Genomic DNA, 26,046 nt, shown 5'->3' on the forward strand with positions numbered 1-26,046 from the left:
GAACTGTATCTTCCATCCATACCTAGATCAGTTCGTAGTGGTCTTTATTGATGATATTTTGGAGTATTCCAAGACCAGTGAAGAACATGATGAGCATTTGAGGATTGTTCTGTAAACCCTAAGAGAAAAGAAGCTGTATGCTAAGTTGTCCAAGTGTGACTTCTGGTTGAATGAGATTGCATTCCTTGGACACATAGTGTCAACTGATGGGATTAGGGTGGATCCCAAGAAAATAGAAATAGTGATGGAATGGAAGCCTCCCAGAAATACAACTGAGGTTAGAAGCTTCTTGGGGCTAGCTAGGTATTACAGGAGATTTGTGAAGGGATTTTCCTTAATAGCTGCTCCAATGAACAAGTTGTTACATAAGAATGTCAGATTTGAATGGAATGACAAGTTTCAGACTAGTTTTGAGAATTTAAAGGCTATGTTGATAGAGGCACCAGTGTTAACATAGCCAGTGTCAGGAAAGGACTTTGTGGTCTACAATGATGCCTCTCATAATGGGTTAGGGTGTGTATTGATGCAAGAGGGGAAGGTGGTCGCTTATGCTTCCAGGCAGCTAAGGCCACATGAACAGAATTACCCTACCCATGATCTAGAGCTTGCAGCAATTATCTTCGCACTGAAGATATGGAGGCACTACTTATATGGTGAAAAGTGCTACATTTACACAGACCACAAAAGTCTAAAATATTTGCCAACTCAGAAGGAGCTCAACCTTAGACAGAGGCGATGGATTGAGTTCCTGAAGCACTATGATTGTGTAATTGACTACCATCCTAGGAAGACAAATGTAGTTGCTGATGCTTTGAGCAAAAAATCTATCACAACTTTGAGATCATTGAATGCCCGTCTATCTTTGATTCGATATGGAGCTATTTTGGCTGAGTTACAAGTGAGGCCAAACCTGTTACAGTAGATTTTAGATGGGCAGAAGGTAGATGAGAAGCTAAAGGCTATTATGAGAAAAATCCTAGAAGGGAAAGAAACTGACTATGAAGTGAAAACAGATGGGTGTCTATACTACAAAGGAAGACTGTGTGTACCAGATGATGGGGAATTGAAGGCCAGTATTCTAAAAGAGGCACACACCAGTGTATATGCTATGCACCCAGGAAGTACAAAAATGTATCATGATCTGAAGCTTTAGTATTGGTAGCCTGGTATGAAGAAGGACATAGCTGACTATGTGATTAAATGCTTGACATGTCAGCAAGTCAAGGCAGAACATCAAGTTCCATCAAGTTTGTTACAGCCTATACACATACCTGAATGGAAATGGGATCGGGTCACCATGGATTTTGTAAGTGGTCTACCTCTCACCCAAAAGAAGCATGATGCAGTATGGGTGATAGTAGATAGATTGACGACGTCAGCACACTTTCTGCTAGTTAGGACTGACTACTCACTAGAGAAATTAGCAAAATTGTATATCAGTGAGATAGTTAGATTGCATGGAATTCCACTTTCCATCATATCTGATCGAGACCCAAGGTTTACATCGAGATTCTGGAAGAAGTTGCATGAGTCCTTGGGTACACAACTCCACTTCAAGATGACTTTCCATCCTCAGACGGATGGGCAATCAGAAAAAGTAATCCAGGTAAACAATTGAAACCAATTAAACTAATACACATATTGAACTGAAATGGTAATAATAATGTGAAATATATGTCAGGTCCTTGAGGATATGCTGAGGAGTTGTGTCATTGAGTTGGAGGGAAGTTGGAATAGATGCCTTCCACTGGCAGAATTTGCATACAATAATAGCTACCAAGCTAGTATCCAAATGGCCCTTATGAAGCACTGTATGGGAGGAAATGTAGAACTCTAGTGTGCTGGACTGAATTGGGCAAAGATAAACTGGTAGGACCAGACCTGGTGAAACAGACTAAAGAGAAGGTAAAACTATTCAAAGCCAATCTGAAGGTTGCCTCAAACAGACAGAAATCCTATGCCAACTTGAAGAGAAAAGAAATAGAATATGCAGTTGGCAATAAAGTGTTCCTCAATGTGTCACCGTGGAAGAAGGTACTAAGGTTTGGAAGAAAAGGTAAGTTAAGCCCTAGGTTCATTGGCCCATATGAAGTTATTGAACGTGTGGGTCCAGTGGCCTATAGGCTAGCTTTACCACCAGAGCTGGACAAGATCCACAATGTGTTCCATGTGTCTATGCTAAGAAGATACCGCTCAGATCCTTCACATGTCATCTCCATGGAAGAAATTGAAGTACAACCGGATTTGACATATGAAGAAGAACCCATACGGATCCTGGCTCGGGAAGTCAAAGAGTTGAGGAATAAGCAGATTCCACTGGTGAAAGTGCTTTGGAGGCACCACAACACTGAGGAGGCAACTTAGGAAAGTGAAGAGACGATGAGGCAACAGTTCCCTCAACTGTTTGCATCAGGTAAATTTTGAGGACGAAATTTAAATTAGAGGGGAAGAGTTGTAACACCCTCCCTATAGCAATTCCGTACATTCTACTGTTCCGGTGATCGGTGTCGGTCCGGACAGCTAGAACGTCCGAAAAAAATATTTAAACTAAAGTGAGGAACTATAATTAACTCAAATATTAATAAGAAAAATTTATAAAAAATTTTAGAAATAAAATACAACCAAATTAAATGAGCCGGTGCCCTAGCGATGGGTAACCTAGTGGAAAGTTGCAGTTCTCGCAACTAGGAGCCCTAGACCCGGGGAAAAATTCATAAAATAATTTTTGGGACTCCATAGAAGGGTCATTGAAGTTCCTATGGCATTAGAATTCCAAGAAAATATTTAGAAAAATTTTTTAATCGGTACAGATAATTTTAGTCTGTTAAGCCAAACGGAGGGCATTTTGGTCATTTCGCCTTCAGAAGTGATTTTTGGCCGACTTGTCCAGTTAAGTAAATAATTATTATGACATAAAATGTGAATAAATATTGCTAAAAATTGAATTGAAAATGAGTAGCAAAGAAAAGAAAAGAAAATGAATTAAAATTGCAATTTTGACCTCATGCTTATGTCACTAAGCACTCTCACCCAATCATATTGTGACACATGTCCATAAACCACTTAAAATGAGTCAAATGGGCAGAAAATTGAAATGAAAAACTGAACTCTTCTTCCTCATTTCCCGTCCACCATAGCCAAGAAGCTTTCTCTCCATTTTCTCTTTTAAAGGTTGATTTTCCTAAGCTTCCTCACCTCAAAACCTTATCCTCCCTTCACTAAAAATTATACCCACACCAAGGAGAAGTGTTTGGCAGCCAAGAAAGAGTAAGAAAGTAAAGAAAAATTGAAGTCTTGATTAGCTTGGATTTAAGCTACAAGAGGTTAGTGCATATTTTCATATCTCTCACTCTTTATTCCATGTTAGAGGCTTAAATTGAGTAAGAAATTATAAGGAATTGAAATAAAATATATGTGTATGAACACCAAGAAATTTGGCAGCCATGGGAGGAGTTTGGAAATTATTGATTTGTTTGAGCTAAATAGCTTAGAAATGGTTGTTGATAAGGATATTTGAGCTAGATGTTGATTTGGGCATGTTAGATAAAGTGATGGATTGTTAGGGTTAGGGTTTTGAGATTTAATTGAGGGTTTAATGCTTAGATGTTTAAATTAAATTTTAATGGTCAATTAGTGACCATTTGATGAATTTTGACCTTAAATTGGAGACTGTTGTGATATTAGAATTGAAATGGTATGCTGCCATGGTGACCTACAGATTTGGACATGAGTCCAGCAGGTTTGGGCAGCCATAACTTGAATTCTAGAGGTTCAATTGGTGCAAGGCTAATTGGACATGAAACTAGACACATAATGACACAACTTTGGTGGAGAAACCATGCCCATAAAACCAAACCAAGTGGACCAAAAGCTTGCCCCAATCCGGGTGACCTGCAATCTGTTTCTGCAGAATGGCCAAATGAACAGTATTTGGTCATTTAGCCATAACTCAGTGTATAATGGTCCAATTGACCTGAAATTTCACCATCAACAAGATAAGATATAGACCAACAACTTTCATGAAGAAACCTACCCCAAATTATGACCAGAACCTATCCAACAAGGGAGTTGCAGTCACTATTCACTGTACTGTAGATATGGTCAGTCTAGAAAAATTCCAATCCGGCCAGTTGTGGTTTTTGGACCATAACTTGAGCTACAAAACTCCAAATGGAGTGATTCGAAAAAGGAAATTCAACTAGACAAAATAAGGAACAACTTTCATGCTGATCATTTTGCTAAATTCCCACTACAAAAATGACTAATGGAACAATAAAAATAAGGTAGGAAAACTGAAAATTCTGCTCAATTAACTTTAAGCTTAGAAATGGTATTGCAACCAATACCAACAAATTTTGAATGCAAAATGTAGCATGTTGGGAGTATTAAAACCAATGTACCTATTGTTTATGCAAAAGTCAACATTTTGGTTTACTAATGAAGTAAATAGTAACACCAAAACTTGAAATTCAAAAATTGTAAAACTCAAAAGTGTCAAATGCCCTAGTATACCTAACAAGATTGGTTTGGATAGCTTGGCATGCCAATAGGGTTCAGTTAGCAGTACTGCACAAGGCATTATGCCATTCTATGATTTCATGGCTTTCAGCCATTCTGACATTATATTGATACTTGGCCTTGTGCCTAATGTTATCTGACTTATTAGTACATTTGCCTGCCGGAGACATATATGTGACCGATGGTGTGACGGCCCGAGGTACTTGATACCCAGTGCTAGTTTACCCGTTTATCCAGTCCAGTCGTCCAGTATAGGTTACTTGAGCAACCAAAAATGAAAGTGGATAAATTTAATGAAATAATGAATATAAAAAGTACAAAATAAGTAAGACTACAAATACTCATCGAAAATTTATTTGCAATGAGACATCAATACATTTACTGCATATTTATTTTATGTTATTTCTTTTTATTTTATTATTGGCACCACTAAGCATTATTGCTTAGCACGTTGCTTTTGCCACGCGTAGGTTCTGGAGAGATCGACCGAGAGCCCAGTAGACCACAGACAGGGTGAGACCTTCTACAGCTCTGCACAGTGTCCGTGTCACCTCACCGACGTCAGTGCATTGGTAGGACACTAGGTTTCATTTTGGGTATTTTGTAATTAACTTTTATTTTCTCATATGTAATTGAAACTTATGTAATGTATTTTGGTATTAATGTAAATAGTGGAAATTGTGTTTATGAATGAAAAAGTGAATATTTATTTATGTCTTTTACATGATTATCATATGAGATGAATGATTGAGGAATGGAAATGTTGTTAAAAAAAAATAATATTGGGATTTTTTTGATGAAATGGAGTTTGGGATTGATTGAAAATATTGGAAGTGTTTTTCACTGGTTCCAAAGAACTGTTTTCTCCATTTTTAGCCGGTACTCTGTCGGATTTTCTATAAAATTTGCGGAACCTCAATAAAATTATGATTTCAATAAATGACTAAAATGAATTATATTTCACAAATTGTACTCCATAACTATGAAAAAAAATAAATAAATTAGGAAGAATAAAAATGATTGAATTAAAATAGGGTGTTCCGGTACACTGTGTGGCATATCTTGCTCGGCTACACTGTAGACGGGTAAGGGGTGTCACAGTTTCCTTAGGTTATTATCAAAAACTTGGATCATAATCAATAAAACCTAATTGCTACTCATGTTCAATCTTACACAATAATTACGAATTATGAAGATGAACTAGCAATTGATCAAATCAAATAATTAACTAATAGGCCTTTTTAGCAAATCATTCAACAGATCAAAAACAATTAAATCAGAAAACAATAGATATTCAAAAACAAATAAATTAAATTAAGAATCTGGTCTCACAAATCATACATAAAAACTTGAATTCCTTGAATTGAATTAAAAACTTCGCCACTCACGTTCATGGCTTACATAAAAAATAAAGAAAGATAAAGAAGAAATCTAAAAAGAATAGAGAATGAAGGTGTTCTATGGAGAACAAAAGTCTGAATTGGGATGCTCTTAGCTGCTGCCCAAAGACGTATTTATAGTAAAAAACCTAACCCCAAAGATAGGAACCAAACTATGAAAGGTTTTGAAATTCAAAAGATAGATTTTCAGCCTGCATTCATGTCTCTAGAATCAAGGCCGATTTTCAGTGACTTTCTTTCCGAATCTGCCTCTGCCCTCTTCAGGAAAGTTGTAGCCTTATTTCTTAGCTTTCCAACTGGTACTTATTTGCCTAAATCTAAGGTCTACAGCCCAAGTTACGGCCCAAAAATTAGGACTGGTTTAGATAGATGGTCCAGCCCATAGTGACGACTTCATTGCCGTTTTTGACAATTAAAATGGCCTCTTCTCGCGTCCAGCCCTTCATAGAAGTTTTAGAGGTGGCTCTTGAGGTTCAATTGGGCTAGGGCTTGCTTCATTTGGACATCTAAAACTCCAGATACAAAATAAATATCAAAACTAATCGTGACACATTAAGTCTAGGCTTTTGCAATAGATCCATAGCTCATTTTGTCAACCTTGGAGACTAATTTGGGCTTTGGTGCTTCTTTGTCATTTGAAGTGCTCTATCTTAGCTTTTCAATGGATTAAATAGCACTCAATTTGGAGACCTGCAACTTTAGAAACACCTAAAAAATACAGCAAAGGTCAAATGCTAAAAATTTCTCCATTTAATACAATTATTCCACAACTATATAAAAATATGCCTAAATGATAAATATATTTTAACCAACTGAATGAAACATAAAAATACACTAAAAGCACTAAATGTGATGAGAGTAAAATTAATAAATTATGCACTTATCACAATTCATAAAGTGCATTGAATAATAGTATAACAAATATAAGTTACAATTAAATTGAACATTACCTTTAAATGTTTGTAAATCAACAAAATGACAAATGATATCAGCAAAAAGTAACATATTTCATAAATTTATGTATTTACAATTTCACTATCCATTATTACAATATAATTTATTCACTATCATTGTCATATTTATGAAGTTCTTCTTCATCTTCTTCATCGCTTTCTGTTGTAAAATTTAGATCTGTCTCATTTAGTAGTTCCTCTTCTTCAACAACTATAAGCTCTAGTGGTTCACCACTTGGATCATCTAGGGGTCCAATTTGTTCACCTTCTACTGCTGTATTAATTTGCAATACTTCAACTACCTCATCTTGAAATGCTTGGTCAAAAATTTCCCCTGTTAAATTTGTTTGAGGCATGATAACAATGGACCTAAGCTTAACTTTACACGCTGCATACCAGTCAGCCTTGTCCTGTCTCAGGCTAGAATAAGGGAGGCAAACCACTTGTTCAGCTTGCGAAGTAAGTATGAACGGATCATATTTATTAAATCTTTTTCGATGATTAATATCCACTAAGTTTACTGTTTATGAACCTTAATACCTACATCTGGAGTTAAATCAAACCATTCACACATGCAGAGAATAGTTCTCTTTATTGGTAATGCAGGATACTCTATTTGAACTACTTTTTTCAAGATACCATAGTAATCATTAGAGTTGTCACCATATGTTGAACCCCTAATGCAAACTCCGCCATTCATCGTAGATCGATTAGCACCATGGTTGCTTGTGTGAAATCTATAACCATTTATGAAATACACAGGATATGATTTCACACTTCTTAATGGTCCCTCCGCTAAATCCTTAATGAATTTATTCTCAATGTTTGAACACCTTGCCTGATAAGTTGAAGAAAATTGAAATCATTATTATTACATACTACATTGTTTGAAGCTTAACAATTAAATTAGTTAGATGAATTGATACTTACATAAGATTTGAACTAATCTACAAATTTGTTTTCTAATGCTTCATCAATTTTCGCATCACCAGTATTACGCGATGTTTATCACAACTCAGTTAGGAACAAACTACAAATACAATTAAATTGGGAAGATCTTAGAGGGAAAGAAAAATTCAAAATGATTTTGGTGGATTTAACTTAAATTTAGGTATTCGGTAAACTTACTTGACATATATGTCAATTTCAGCTCAATTTAGTAGGACATATATTTGAGCAGCCTTATATTCATCATCAGCCAACACCCTCATTTTCGTTCTGCCATATGGTCGACTGGGATACTTGAAGATTAATAAATTACCTTCAACGTCAACATCATCCCCACCATCATCATTACGGGGTACTTGTCGATCCCGCGTTATTACATGAGGTTCAAAATAATGCGCACAAATATTGGATGCTTCTTTAATTAAGTACACATTACATATGGAACCTTCTACTTTTGCTTTATTCTTTACATTTTGCTTCAGGTGGCATAGAAATCTGAAAATTAAAAACATATTATGAAAGTGGCTTATAAAAAGTGATCGATGCATTTCACAACATTGAAAGAAAAAAAAAAAAGTATCTATTACCTTTCAAAAGGATACATCCACTGATATTGTACCGGGCCTGCAATTTTTGCTTCATATGGTAAATGGATGGGAAGATGCTCCATTGAGTCAAAGAAGGCAGGAGGAAATATGTGCTCTAATTTGCAAATAATAATGGGAATTTTTTATTCTAGATGCTCCATTTCTTGAGCTTAATATTTGTAGAAGTAAGATGTTTGAAAAAAAAAGCTCAACTCGGTCAATGCTTGCCAAACTGTATTTGGAAGGAGCTCACAAAATGCAATGGGTAATAACCTCTGCATAAATACATGACAATCGTGACTTTTCATGCCAAAAAGCTTGTTCTTATGCATATCAATGCACATTCCCATGTTAGACACATAACCGTCTGGAAACTTAAGGTTTTTCACCCACTCACATAAAACCTCCTTTTGCTGTTTATCAAGAACATAACAAGCCTTTGGATATTTATCCGTTTGCAAATTTCTCTCCAATTCTTTTCTACGACATAAATGTGCCATATTTTCCATAGCTTTTGCATTATCATTCGTTTTCCCTTCTATATTCATCACTGTATTGAATGTATTCTTAAAGACATTTTTCTCAATATGCATGACATCTAAATTATGATGTATGAGATTAGAATACCAATATGGTAAATCCCAAAATATGCTCTTTTGTCGCCAACCAGTGTTTCTAGCTATGACTAAATTAACTACTTCACTATCAATGTCTATTGCTCTCCTCAGTCCTAAATCTTCTATTTGCAAAAAAGTGTCTTCACTGCTTAAAATTGGAAGAGACTCAGACATACATACTTTTCCTTTAAGGAAATTTACCATGTTCCGTCTAAATGGATGGTTATCTGAAAGAAACTTACGGTGATTGTCAAACCAACTAATTTTCCCTCCATGACTCAGTGAAAATGCATTTGAATAATCCATACAATATGGACATTCTAATCTCCCTGCAGTGCTCCACTCAGACAGCATTGAATATGCAGGGAAATCACTAATTGTCCACATCAAAGCAGCCCTCATTTGGAAATTTTGCTTCTTAGATACATCATACGTCTGCACCCCTACTTCCCACAACTGAGTTAGTTTAGCAATTAGTGGTTGCAAATAGACATCTAACCGTTGCTTGGGATTTTGTGATCCAAAGTGAAATTCCTCCAACTCCATTTTACAATAACATATTATATCAGTCATGTTTAAAATGCGTACTTTGGACAGCATGATGCTATCGAATATATCTATTGTGCAAGGAACTACTTGTGTATTTATGGTTAAATGAACATCTCAAAAGGTTGGCTCAATGGACAGGGTTGCCAAGAGTAAAACAGATAAAAAGCAGAGGAAAAAGGTAATTCACCATCAAAGAAGCTACAAGCAAAGAACCCGATCCCTTCACTGCAGATTTCAAATAACAGTCTGTCTTTCTTTATTTGATCCTTTGGTTCATCTTCTTCTATCAATCTCTTAAATTTCTTATTTCCCTGGAATTTTGTCAAAATGATTGAATCTTCCAATCGAGCCTTTTCAAATAGAATTCCAATTTTCTGATATTAACCTTCACCAATTATCATCATATCAATTCACAAATCCTTATGTCCTCAACTTCATACTCTAAATAGTCTAAATCCCCAAATTCAGAATCAGAAGAGCCATTTGGCTTATCTTCCTCTCTTTTACAACTTTTATCTCTTACTATTCTTTCTTCCCCTTTATTGATGGATGAAGCAACTTGCCTTTTTAACCAAGAACCTAAAAGGCTCCACTAGCTGCTTTTCTTGGCCTTTCATTAGCTTTATTCATAAGATGAATATAACCTCATACCCATCAAAGGACATTTTATTACCAAGAAATCCTTCCTACATGCCCACCTAAGCACTATAGTTTGGGTCCTAATCTTATTAGAAACATAAAAAAAAATTCCAATATGATGCACAAAAGCCTTTTAAACTTATTTCCAAACCCCAAATGATCTCCCAAAATTAATGCATTCTACTTTTCTATCTTCTTTAACACTAATAACCATAAAAGCTCATGTAACACAACCACCACCCGTTTCTCATATTAAAACAAACAAAAATATGGCTCATATTTCAATTGCTATAAGCATAATGCTATGAAACATATCTCTTTTGAAAGAAACTACTTATGTATTCATGGTCAAATAAACATATCAAAAAGATGGCTCAATGGATATTCCATATTAAAATAAATAAAAAGTAGAGGAAGAAGGTAATTCACCATCCAATAAGCTGTAAGCAAAGAACCAAATCCCCTCATTGCATATTTCAATTAACAATACGTCCTTTTTTATTTCTTGGGTTAATCTTCTTCTACCAGTCCCTTAATTTCTTATTTCCCCAGAATTTTGTCAAATTGATAGTCCAATTTCATTGCCTCATCATTACTTGCATCAACTTCAAACTTTGAATAGTCCAAATCTTCAAATTCAGAATTAGAAGAGCTTCTATTTTATGTCTTTATACGTGTTGCTAATTCTATCAGTTACATTTACTGGTATTGGGAATAGTTCTAAGAAACCTTTTTCAATATCCTATGGTAGTTTATAACTGGTTAGTTATATTACTTACTTCTATTATGTGTCATTATACTCATCGTTAATGTTATCACACTTTGTTGTTTAGCTGAGTGTTTGTGCCAAATTATTCACAATTTTGAATTCTCAAATTTATATATTACATTCTCTATCCTTTGAATCTAACTCATTAGAAAAAATCTATTATAAATACTACATAACCATATCAAATACTAGATAACCATTAGAAAAAATCTATTATAAATACTAGATAACCAAATTACTCAGTGGCAGAAAAAATTTAGCAGATTACTAAAATTTCAACAAAAAAAAATAATTAACTGGATTCAATAACTGACCAGAGGATAAGAAAAAATTAATTGCCCACACGTCTTATTCCTTTCCTTACAACAGCTGCAGTAGCCAAAATCAAAATGAATCCATTAAAATTTTATAACAAAAATAAAAGATATAAAAATAATCACAAACGACATATCGAATTTCATAAATCTCAAAGCAAAGAGAATTAAATTAAATATCAATGCCCAAAACTAAATCCATTCCTAAATCAACCATACCCATAACCTAACAAAATTTCAAATATAAACAAACCTGTGACAAAATCGGGTAGAGAATGTGAGTTTGGAGTAAGCCACAGAGAGACAGACTGTGAACGAGGGAGCGAGAGAGAGAGAGAGAGAGAGAGAGAGAGAGAGAGAGAGAGAATGAGCGGCAAGAGAGAGGAGAGATTTTTGTTTCTTTATTTCTTTCACAACATATTTTATTTCTTTTTTTTTTCTTTCATAAAAAAATTTTTACCATAAAATATTCTTTCATAAAGGACAAGTAAATTTGTCAATTTAAATATTTTAGCAAGTAAATTTTTTTATGAGTTATATATTTTTATATTTTATAATTGGGAGAAATAAATTTTGCTAATGCCATACAATAAATATGTTCATTGAGATTTACAATATTTTAGTTTCATGATTAATTAATAATATTTTGATAAATAATAATTTTAAAGTTGAATCCAATAACTTGAAGTTAATTAAGAGATTAATTAGATTTAGGAGACCCCATTTTTGTGTCTCAACTAAATTAGTATTTCCTATCAATTATAACAAAACAACTAAATCAGTGTATCCAACACGCCAAGAAGAGAAGATTAGTATAAAATTGTGTGAATGCAATTACTGAATGCTTGGATTATAAGATTCGAAACTTTGAAATTTTGAATGGATCACAAATACTAATTAATTTAAAGCAAGACTTTGAAAAAGTATATATGAGTTTGTTTGATACTGCCAAAATACATAATATATGTGTGTGTGTGTGTGTGTTCATGAAATTAGAATGAAATATCACCAACTTTGTTGATGAATTATGATGAAATATCACTAATTAATATTTTATAATTAAACTCGATGATTAATGCTATCAAGTATATATCTCTATATTAATGCTTTCTAATTAATCTATACAAAAATATACTTACTTTTACTAATTATTAAATTACCTGCTAATATAAATGTAGTAGGTAAATTGCCTACTAATATATGAAATAGTAGCTAATATTTTTAATTTATATATTTATATTTCTTTCTTTCATTACCGACTAACTCAACTATAGTTGATAAATCACCTACTATGCTTCCAAATAGTAGCTGATAATTTAAAATTATATTTACTTTTACCAAAATAAAAAATTTGTAATTACATTACCTACTAACACAAAATGTAGTAAGTAAATTACCTACCATTAATTGGAATAGTAACTAATATTTTTAAATTATATTTCTTTCTTGAATTACCCACTACTCTCATTATAGTCGGTAAATTACCTACAACACTCTTCAATAGTAGCTAATATTTTTAAATTAGATTTGTTTTTACTAAAATATAGAATTTCTTATTTTATTACCTACTAACTCATTTGTCGTAGGTAAATTACTGACTAATATTTCTAATAGTAGCTAAAATTTTTAAATTATATTTCTTTCTTAAATTACCAACTAACAGAAATATGATAGGTAAAATACCTAATAATATTTGCAATAATAGTTAATATTTTTTAATTTATATTTCTTTCTTATGTTACCTACTGTCTTACGCATAGTCGGGAATTTACCTACTAACATCTTTCTCAAATGGTAGGTAATAATTTTGCTCAAATTTCTACTTTCTTTTACCAAAAAAATAAAATTTTATATTACTTACTAACCAACTTTTAGTCGGTAAACTACTTGCTAATACTAGGAGTAGTCGTTATTTTATTTTATTTTATTTATATTTTCTTCTACTAAAATACAATAATATTTCTTAAACTAGCTACTAATTTTCTATTAGTCAGTATATTACCTACCACGCATAACAATAGTAGTTAAATATTTTGATCAATTTATATTTTCTTTTCTTAAAATGCAATAATATTTATTAAAATAGCTACTAACCTCCTATTAGCTGGTAAAGTATCTACTACGACTCACAATAGTAGCTCATTATTTTGATTAATTTATATTTTCTTTTGCTAAAATAAAAAAAATTCTTTTATATCTTACCTACTAAAATACACTAGCGGCATGGTAATATATATATATATATATATATATATATATATATATATATATATATATATATATATATATATATATATATATATATATATTATTTTTTAATTAAAAATATTTTAATATTACTATTTAAAATATTAAAATTCTAAAATGTTAGCAATAGATTTTAATCAAATAAGTTAACAATTGCTCTCAAATCAATGAACTTAAGAGCCATAAGTTTTTTTTTAATGGCCATAAATTATTCTTCATATATAATAATAATAAAATATTTTAAAATAATAAAAATAAAATAAAATTAAAGTAAATTAAAATTTATTAAATGCATAAAAGGAAGAGAAAAAACTTTTAAATATTAATTTTTCTTCAAAGTAAATATGAGTCTTGATTTTACTGCAATTGACTTTTTAAATTAAAAATTATGAACATAATAACATGTGATAATTATATTTAGTAATTATATTACATCTATTTAAAAAATACAGAAAATACTTAATGTTGACTTTTCTCTTTTAAAAAATTAAAAATGAATGGATAGGCATTACCTTTAATAATTCGACAAGTTTAAAAAAAATTTAATCATTAATTTCTCACAAAAATTTAAAAATGTTTTATTCTAATTTAGGGCAGATATTTTAAAGGAAATTAACCTTTTAGTTGTAGTTGTAGTAATAATTGTATAATCATTATAATATTATTTAAATTTTAAAATTAAATGTTTAAATACTAAATTTAATTGCAGTAAATGTATTCAAAAGTGTTTAACTTTCCTTTAAATAACTGTCATTGATGTTTTAAATTAAAATGTAAGAAACTTGTAATGAATGACAATTATATTTAGTAATGAATACTTATTCTATTATTTAAATTTAGAATATTAAAATAATTAAGAATCGTATTTAAAAATAAAATTATATAATAATTATATATTACAAATGTTTAAAAAATATAAAAAAATTATTATCAATAAATTTAATTAAAAATTGCTACTAGCTATAAATGTGACAAATTTAAAATCCTATCTATTCTTGAATTTATTTTATAAAATCTGAACAACCTCTTCATCAGAAAGCGAACATGGAATATACATAAATTAGCATATGTGTGTTCATTGAGTATAATTAATAAATTAATATGATTAACTCTTAGTTTTTCCTATTTCTAATTAAATTAAGCTTTTCTAGACATTTGTAATAATAATAATAATAATAATAATAATAATAATAATAATAATTTATTATAATATTAAAATGTAATAATTATATGATTTGTAACTTAAATATACATAATTAGGGAATTAATAACTTAATCATAATTTATAGAAATTGTATCATTAATTAATTTTTCTAAATAATAATAAAATAATATAACATAACATGACTAATATTAACTAAATTAATAATATTAATTATTTATTAATATACTATAAAAAAATATCAAAAAAATAATGAAAATTGAATATTAATATAAATTTATTGTTTATCATAACTATGAAAATAAATTTTTATTTCATTTCATTTTTTCATAATCCATTTTATACAGCATTCAATATAAAATTAAAAATATGTCTTTATTAAATGAATACTAAAATAAGATAAATAAAAATAAAATAATATTAAAGTAAATTAAAAATTATTAAATATATAAAAGAGAGAGAGAAAGAAAGCAAAATATTTTAACTCCATGTGACTACTTTCATAGTATAATTTTAAATTATTTTATTAACTTTAAAATATACATAATTATTAAATTTTTATAATTAAATGAAATAATTAAAAATTTAAGAATTATTAAATGAGAAATTTATAAAATTATTAAACTATGTCTAATTTTTTTAATTAATTAACCATAAAAATTGTGATAATAATGTAATAGTAAAAATAATTAACATTAATGGTAATAGTAATAATTAATTACATTAATTAATATAATTATTAAATATAATCTCTATCTCTCTCTCTCTCTCTCTCTCTCTCTCTCTCTCTCTCTCTCTCTCTCTCTCTCTCTCTCTCTCTCTCTCTCTCTCTCTCTCTCTCTCTCTCTATATATATATATATATATAACAAAGAGTTTTTCCTATATCGAATTAAATTGAGGTTTCTACATAATAATAATAATAATAATTATAATAATAGCTACTTATTATAATATTAAAGTAATAACTAAGTAAATAATTTATAATTTATATACACATAATTAGAGAATTAATACCTTAATCATAATTTAAAAAATTGTATCATTAATTAATTTTTCTAAATGATAATAAAAAAATATAACATATTTAACATTAATCAAAGTAATAATATTAATTATTTATTAATATACTATAAAAAATATAAAAAAAATGAAAATTGAATATTGATATAAATTTTCTATTTGCCATAACTATGAAAATAAATTTTTATTTCATTTCATTTTTTCATAATTCATTATATATATATCCCCTGATTCCTGATTTTAATTTAAAACATATATTTTAAAGAAAATTGCACTTAATGAAAATTTTTATCATTAATTTCTAAAAAAAGAAAATTAAATATATCATAATTCTTAGTTCTAATTTTAAATAGATATTTTAAAGGAAATCAAACCTAATTATAGTAATTAATAATTTTTCATTATTTAAATTTGAAAAATCATATTAATTAATAATTATATTTAGAAAATTAGATTATATAATAATTATATATTACAACTATTTAGGAAATATAGATAAAATTTGATTTTGATCTCTTTTTTTAAATAACCTTTAATAATTAGACATCTTTTAAAAAAAATTAATTATTAATTTCTCACAAATATTCAAATATCATTGATTCTTGGTTCTAATTTAGAACAGATATTTTAAAGAAAATTAAATTTAATTAAAACTATTTAGGAAATATAAATAAAATTTAATGTTGACCTTTTATTTTTTTTTAAAAAAAAATTAAGATATTTAAATTTAGAAGTTATAATAATTACATGTTTCAACTTTTTAGAAAAATACCGAAAAGATTAGGTCTCCAAGGTAGTTTTTTTTTGTAATTATCATTATTTTCTTCTTCTTCTTCATTTTATTAGTGTTTTGCTTTAAAATAACAATCCCCATTGTGATTCTTTCTGGATTCTCACTTTTCCTGCCACTCTTTATGGTAATTTTGCTATGTTTTTTTTTTTTTTTCATTTGACTTGGTTCACTCGGTTTTGTGCTCTATTTTTTATTGGGATTGTTGATTTTCTACTTAATTTCTCTAAAAAGAAAAATATTTCAACTTTATTTTCAAAGAATCTGGGAAACCTTCCTTACTAAGAAGATTATTTTTTTTTTTTGCTTGTTCTTTTGCAAGAACATGATCATTTCATTCTAATGCTAGTTAAATAAAAACTGCATTTATTTATTTATTTATTTTTAATACTATGGGAGGCATGTTTTATTTGTTGAGGTTAATTTTATGATAGATTTTCTTAGTATTGGATTTGTAAATTTGATATTGTAGTGCTGATCTAATAATATGTTTATGGTATAACATTTAAATGAAGACACATGGCCTGCAGCGACTTTTTTACCTCACTTTAAGTCTGAAGAATCACTACAATTCATAAATAATAGAATTTGGATCATAGAGAATAGAATATTATTCCCATAATTTCTTGTACTCAAGAAATTGAACTTTGATATTGTAACGCTTTCACCTTAGGTAGTCCGTACATTCTACTGTTCCGACGACTAATGTCTGTCCAGACAGCCAAGATGACTGGAACTACACTCCAACTAAAGTGAAGAGCCATAAATTGACTGAATAAAGAATAAGAAAAATTAAGAAAAAATTTTAGAAATGAAATGCAATAAAGTTAAATGAGTCGGTGCCCTAGCAATGGGTAACCTAACAGGAAGTTACTATAAAGACAGTTAGTAGCCCTAAAACTGAGGGAAATCCCGTGAAATATTTTCTGGGATGCCAGAGAAGACTTACAGTGTAACACCCCTATGTTCGGTAGTGCGTTCTACTGTTCCGGTGACCAGTGTTATCCGGACAGCTAGGATGCCTAGAACTATATTTCGTTATGAGTGAGGAGACATAAAATAATGAAATACAAGAAAAGAAAATACAAGAAAAACAAAAAAAAATAATAGCAAAGAAATGTAACCAAGTTAAGCGAGCCGAGAACCCTAGCGATGGGTGACCGTACCGGGAAGTCACGGCATGGACCGTTGACTAGCCCTGGACTGCGGGGAACCCTGGAAAATATTTATAGGACTTAAAGAGACATCAATTGAAGTATAAATATCATTAGAAATATTAAATAAAAATTAAATAATTAGTACAAAGAAAAGTGAGAAATCGAAAAACAGACAAAACCCGGTGTTACCGAAAAATTGGGAATGCAATCCGAACAGGGGCATTATGGTCATTTGGCATCCTGAATTGCCTTTTGACCTAAATGTCCATTAAAAATAAATAGTATTACACTTAGAAAATATAATGAAAAATTAATTTGGTGGTACTTAAAGTAAATAGCAAAAATTATGGGTTTAATGTGGAATAAAGGAAAATTTAACATATAAAATGAATTACTTTGTGAAAGTGGACCACTATAGAATAAATTAAACATTAAATGACAGGTGTAAGTCCATTATACAATCTGAAATCTTCATCTTCTCCATTTCCCTCAACCATGCCGAAATGAAAAAAGTGAGAACCTCCATTGCCGTTTTGCTTAAACCTTCATTCACTCCTTCATTTCACCTCTAAACACCTAGGTTTCTTCATCAAAGTTTATCTCCACATCATAAGGAAGAGTTTGATAGCAAAATCAAGAAGTTTAGTGAAGGTTTAACAAGTCCTAACAATAAGTAAGTTTGTATTTTTGAATATTGCTTTGTTAAACTTTGTATACATGTTATGGGTGTGTGCTTGGTGAAGGAATTTTTAAGTTTTGAGGAGTTCTTGATATGTCCAATTTTGGACAGCCATGGAGTTCTATATTTGATGAAGTATTCTTACATATATTGATGTGGATTCATATTGAGTAGGGTGATTTAATGTCCTAGTAAGTTAATCCCGCATGTATATGGTGATTGTGCACTTGAAATGAAGTTGACGAAATTATGGACAATTTGGCATTGTGGAGCAATTCAGCAGCTTTGGGACTCCTTAATGAATGTTTGAATTCATGGAGATATTGGATAAATTGTGATATTGAGGATTGATGAATATGTATGTAAATTGGTTGTATAAAGTGTATGTAAGAATTAGAAATGTTTATGTGTATATGTGGTTGTATTTGGACTTTGTGAATTAGAGTTTCATTTGGTGTGTTGAGGATATTTGTATTCTGCCCAAAATGACTTTAAGGTAAGGTGGTATATGGTTTTGGTAATGTACCAAAACAGAATTGGTAAGAGAAGTGGACTTGTAGCGAGGCAAATGTGTAATTGATACATGTTTATGCAATGTATTTAAGGGCAGTATGCATTTTAGCCTATAACTTTAAATGTGTAACTCCAATTGGTATGAGACCAATTGGAGGTGAAACTAGGCACAAAATGTGCCAACTTTCATGAAGGAAACATACCAAAATTCTTCTTGCAAGGTAACTTGAAAAATAACCAAATCCGGATTAAGTACAATTGAGATCTGAAAATTGACCAATTGGGCAGCAGTTAGTGTTTAGGCCATAACTCACTCAAAACAGGTCCAATTGACCTGAAATTTTAACCATGAATAGTTAGGACCCATATCTACAAGTCTTATGAAGATACCAAAGCCCAGAAATGACCATAAGCAAGTCAAACAGCTTGCACAAGTTCGGGTCCAAAAACTGGCCGAACCAAAGTTGACCAAATTTGACCTAAAATGACCTAATTTGATGCCATTTGACCAGCAATAGTAAAAAGACCATAACTTGGTCTACATAATTCAGAATGACCTAAAATTTTTCCCCGCGTTCGATAAGACATAGATCTACAAGTTTGTAGTTTTGACCGAAACCCGAAAACTGAGGGAACTAGGTCTTCCGGCTAGGTCAAACTAGTATCCCGGAATCCAGCAAGTTGCAATAAAATGCACTAAATAAGGAAATGAAATTGGTAACGTGTACCAACCCTAAAAGACTATCGAATGTGACATATTAGTGACACTAAAACCTAATTTACCTAGAACGCATCGAGGATCGATATATTAGGTTGATTAAGCAAATAATAGCTTTCAGTGAATTACTTATCGAACATTATCGTTAGAGACAATTTAATTTAGTACTGAAACACTTCAAATTGTGTTTCTCAGTTACCAAAGACTCAGGAAAAGGGAAGGAAACACGAGTCGGACCAAGAGACGATTATCGAGGTTTGTGCACAACAGCTATTTCTTTTGAATTATTTTCAATTGAAATAAATTTTGACTATTTGTATATTATTGTTTTAAATTGTGAAACTGTGAAAAATTGTTTGAATAATATTTGATGGATACTTATTGATTGAAAAGCACTGTAAATGGTTTGAAACCACAGCTATCATGTATACTGATTGTATTCCTCACTAGCTTGTCTAGTGGGACGAATTGAATTCCCTCTCTGGCTGAAGTGTTGAGGTGTGTGCCTGTTGAGGACGAATTGGATGAGTACTCATATTTTTGCTAGCTAGCTATGTTATTCCTCATTAGTCATTGACTTTTGGGACGAATTGAATACCTCATTAGCCATCGGCTTTTGGGACGAATTGAACTTTGGAACATGATTAAGCTGTGTGTGATTTATTGATATGTATTATGAGATTGTGAAATGGAATTAAATTCTTATTGACATTCACTTTCTTTTGAATTTAATCATGATTTGATTTATTGAAATTATTGTGATATTGAGAAATGGAGCTTAAATTCTTGTTGACAATTACTGTCTTGAAATTAACTATGGTTTTAAGTATCCACTATTTATATAACTTGTGAATTGTGATTTAAAGTTGTATTTGGTTAATGTTGTGCACCACTGAGACATTGTCTCAGCAATAGCTTTTTATTGCTGTCGCAGGTAGACAGACAGACAGGGCAGCAGACTAGGCTGCTAGTACCTCCAGCGAGAGATTACCGGGTATAATGAGTATACCAACATTTTGCATTTTGTACTGTAATGTATGACCATTGTATGTACATATTGTTTTTGGTTTTGAGCAGTTGTAAATTCAAATTGTACCTTGAAGTTGTAAAATAATTATGAGTTATTTTGACTTGTAAAAATTGTATTATATTTCTTTTATCTCAGTCTTTGAAAAATCACTGTGGATTTGAGTTGATAAATATGTTGTGTTGAGAAATATGTTGAAGTTGAGATTTGGAAAAATATTGAAGTGCTTTTTACAGGTTTTCTGAAGAACTGTTTTATCCAAAATACAGATGGCATTCTGCCAAAATTTTTACAGAAATTCCAAATAATTCAAATATGTTAGTTCTATCACTACAATTCAAAAAGGTTTTTAATACCTGTAAATAGTGCTCACCACTGTAAAAGAAGTAAGAAAAGTTTTTAAAATCCCTTGTAGTGTATTTAATGGGTTATCAGTAGACGGAGTTGGTAATTCATTAGGTATACTACGGGATCATGTTATGCCTTACAGAGGGGTAGGGTGTGACATACAGAGCCCTAGGTAGCATTAGAATGTCAAGAAAAGATTAGGAGAATTTTTAAGATCGGTACAGACAGTTTTGGCTCTTTAAGCCAAACGGAGGGCATTTTGGTCATTTCATCTTCAGAGATGATTTTTGGCCAACTTATCCAATTAAGTAAATAATTTACATGACATAAAATATAAATAAATATTGCAAAAATATTAATAAAAAATGAGTGAAAAAGAAAAGAAAGAAAAATGAATTAAACTTTGAATTATGACATCATTATGATGTCATTAAGAAGGCCTCCACCAATCATATTATAACACACATTTATAAACCTAATTAAAAGAGATAAAAATGAGGTAAAATGGAAAGAAAATTATGCCATCTTCTACCTCTTCTTCCAGTCGTCCTCTTCCTTCTCTCTACCTCCATTAACCTTTCTTCTATCTCTCTCTTCATAACCTTGAATTCCTTCCACAAAACCCATAGCTTCCTTCATTAAAATTTAGTTTTTCACCTTGGACAAGCTAAAGGTAGCAAAAAGAAAAGAGGAAATTGAAGATTTGGAGAGCTTGGAAATTGACTCAAGCAAGGTTAGTGCTATGTAATTCTTTCTTTCTTTTTAAACTATTTAAGCTTGCATAAGGAAGTAAAAATTGAAAGAAATTAAAAAGGATTATTGAGAAATTTTGAGTTAGGGTTTGAATTAATTTTGGTGCCTTAATGTTATGGCTTGAGATTGATCTTGTTGAGACTGGTTGTTGATCATTTGAAGTGTTATGAATGATGAATTGTAGTTGGGAGTAAGGAGGATGGAATATTGGGAGTGCTTCTCTTATGCAGGAAATTCGTACCTATGAGTCCAGTGTTTTGTTTAAGTTATAACTGAAGTTGTGTGACTCCAATTGGTATGAGGCCAATTGAAGGTGAAATTAAACTCAAAATACCCCATTTTTTATGAAGAAATCCTACCCAAATTCTGTCAAAATCTTAGTCAATTTACTATCCCAATCCGGATATCCAAACACTGAACCCAGAAAAATAACCAAATGAACCTATTCATTTGGCCATAACTCCCTCTAGATAGGTCCAAATGACCTGAATTTTTACCATTGGAAAGATTAAACATAGGAATACAACTTTTATTGAGAACACCAAGCCTAGAAATGCCTCTAACCAAATGAAATTTCTGACCCAAGTTAGGTCACTAAACAGACCAGAATAGATTCTGCCCAAAATTTCCTAGACATAGACCACCGGACCAGTTTTGGCAAAATGGCCATAACTTGGTCCATAAATATCCAAATGCAATGAAACCAATGGAAAAATTTTTATAAGACATAGGTCTAAAATATTGATCTTTTGACCAAAACCCAAAACCCAAAGGAACTAGGTCAAATGGTTAGTAAATTTTAGCATATAAAAACCTAGAGTTTGACCAAACTACACTTGAACCTAGAACACTCAATTAGTCATATCTACCACTAGAAAACTCCAATTAGGATGAGCCATACTGATCTGGAACCTTAAGAAATAGGGCTCTAACTTTGTTTTAGACATGGTCTTCAAACTATGAACATAACAATCCTAAAATGGAGGTCAAAGCTACTAACCTGAACATGGACCCTAAAGACACAGGGCACAAGAGTCCAGGCCAATAATTTGATCATAATTAATTTTACAAACCTTGAAAATTTGTAATTAAAATTTTTGAGTAACTATAAGACATAGGGTAACAACTTCTATGAAGAACTTTAAGCCTAAAAATGACTATAATAGGTCCAATTAATTAGACTAAGACAGACTCCAGAATCTGCCTAATTCTGGACCCAAAAAGAGATAGTGAACCAGTTATGGTTATTTAATCATAACTTGAGTTCTAAAACTCCAATTAATATGATTCAAAAAGGAAAACAAAGATAATACATAGAGAAACAAATTCTGTGGAGGGAGTGTGGCCAAACAGTAGCCACATCCTGGTTAATTTTCCATGTAAAGACAGTGCACCAAATCTGGACCTAAAGAAAAGTCCATAAAATAACTAGGCATATGAGATGAAATGAATTAGAATAAATTTTTAAGCATAAAAATAACATAAATTAATGAAATTATAAATACTTAATAATAATATTCTACCCAAAGTACACCTAGACTCATTTATATAGCTTGGATTGATTGGTATATCAATTAGGGACTACATATTACAGTACTGCCCATAGGGATAATCATTGACAGACAACATATGTATAAGATGATTATTCTACTGGCTTTATGCCTGCCTGATGGCCATAGTGCTAATTTTTATTATTACTGGCTTATGCCTGTCCGCTGGCCTTGTGCCTGATATGACCGTTGTATACATGTTAGACATATGGCTATCTAACTAGTTTACTCCCATGTATCCAGTCTTTATAGCCTGTCATAGGTTACTTGGGCACAGATAAACATAATAAGACTGAGAATGGAACAAATGAACCAAAAAGACCCTGATTAAGTAATTGCTCCTAAAGTTTTAGAAATATGTAAAAGATTTTAATTTCATGAAATCCTACACATCTTTGTAAGATTATATATGAGATAATTATTTCAATTCTTAGTTAGATAATTATTTCAATTCTTAGTTAGTTTATTATAAATTATTACACCACTAAGCAGAAATACTTAGCGCGTTGGTTTTTCCATCGCGTAGGTACAGGAGAGCACCAACAGCCACAGCAGTAGTAAGAGAGGATCAGATTTGCTACAGGGTTAGTGTCACCTCACCAGTTCATTTTGGGTATGACTCATGTGTATTTAAATTTTATATTTTGGATCACTGTACATAAGTAGATGTTGTAAATCAGGTTGAGATATGTAACCAAATTTTGGATATATATATATATATATATATATATATATATATATATATATATATATATATATATAATTGTACATTATTGTAAGTAATGTTATATGAATGAAATGCAAGTTTATTTTCTTAAAAATTATATGAGTAATGGTTTGATGTGGTATATGAATAATTGACATGAGAAATGATGTAATGAAATGGATATAATTGGTTTTTAACAGGTAAATGAGGAAATCACCATGCACTAATAAAACAGAGGAGATTCTGTCTGGGTCTCCACAAAAATGAAATGGGATAAAAAAAAATTGATATGTAAGATAATATATTAAATAGACAATTAAATTAATATTGTACATGACAAGATAGGATAGGGTGCTCCGGCATCGAATGTAGCATACCTTGCTCGACTACGCTGTAGACGGGTGAGGGGTGTGACAGATATTGATAAAAAGAAAATATATATATTTAGGCATATTGAAGATCCTTTTTATGTGTATTTTGGCAGTAAAAAGTTAAATTTGGATTATAACTTAAAAATTAAATAAGGAAAAAAATTGCTATCAATAAAATTGACAAATAAGGTAAGGAAAAAAATTACTAGCAACAAATTCAATTTAATATAATTGGCATATGTGGGAAGGAGAAAATATTATTAGCAATAAATTCAATTTAATATTGTTACTTGGCATTGCCACTTAACACAGGAAAAAATTTGACTACTTTAAATATTGCATTTGACATAAATATAATAGTTTTAGAATCTTATGTAGCAGTACTAGGGAAAAAACACTCTGCTTTATATATATATATATATATATATATATATATATATATATATATATATATAGAGAGAGAGAGAGAGAGAGAGAGAGAGAGTAAAATACCTACTAATACAATAAATAGTCGTTAAAAGTTTTGCTGAAATTATATTATATTTATTAAAATACAAAGTTCTTTATTAATTTACCTACTAAATTGATTTTAGTATGTAAATTACCTACTAAAGTAGAAAAGAGTCGCTAACATATTTTGTTGACATTATATTTATGTTTACTAAAATACAAAAATTTCTTATTAATTTACCTACTAACAAGGACATAGTCAGTAAATTACCTACTAATTCCTATAATAGTAGCTAATACTTTTTTATTTTTATTTACTTTTACTAAAATATAATTTTTTTTAATATTACCTACTACTACTGTAATCGGTAAATTACCTACTATTCAAAATAATAGTCGGAAAGTACTATTTTACATTATAAAAATACCTACTAAATGCTAGGTAGTTGGTAAATTACAAAGAAAATTTTTTTATAGTACCGACTAAATGTTTTATAGTCGCTAGTAAATTATTTAAATACTATTTACGTTTTCCCAATACTATACCGACTAGAAGTGTGGTCGGTAAAATATTCACATTAGTAGCTATAATTTGCGTTCCAACTTGGCATCATAATTGGCAACTAAAATTCTTAGTTGGTAAAATATTGTAGGTAAATAGTTGGTAATTTAGTCGGTAAAAATAATTTGTATTCAATAATTTGATTTAGTTTTTTTTTGTCGGTGAATAGTCGGTATTTACCTACAAAGTTATGTTTGTCGATAATTTTAGTAGCTATTTTTTTAATTTATTGTAGTGATCGAAGTTTCACATACATCTGGTTTAAAGTCTTATTGTCAATATATTTTTTAAATGGTATGAATTATTTACCTTATAAGTTATATTCAGGTCATTTTTATGAACTTATTTACTATTAAATGTATTAACTTTAAATTGAAATTTTCATATCTTTTAAATATAGGAACTTTTGGATGAGGATTTAGAGAGATTTGAATGAAAATATAGATCCAAATTTAGTTGAAAATTTAGAGCAAATGTATCAAGACCCTATTGAGCTGAAACTTTATCTTAATACTCACCATAAGAAAGATGGCACATGGATCCACCTATAAGCTCAAGAAAATTATGTAAGTGATTTTAATTTTTTTTTTTATCATAATTTGTGTAGTTCTTGGAATATTTGAATTAAATTATAACATTTATATGAGCAAATGAAAGCTTTTTTATAAGCAAGCAATAGATGAAGGTACTATAATGA

Source organism: Hevea brasiliensis, chromosome 4, assembly GCF_030052815.1.
Source record: "Hevea brasiliensis isolate MT/VB/25A 57/8 chromosome 4, ASM3005281v1, whole genome shotgun sequence".
In the NCBI taxonomy this organism is placed as follows: Eukaryota; Viridiplantae; Streptophyta; class Magnoliopsida; order Malpighiales; family Euphorbiaceae; genus Hevea; species Hevea brasiliensis.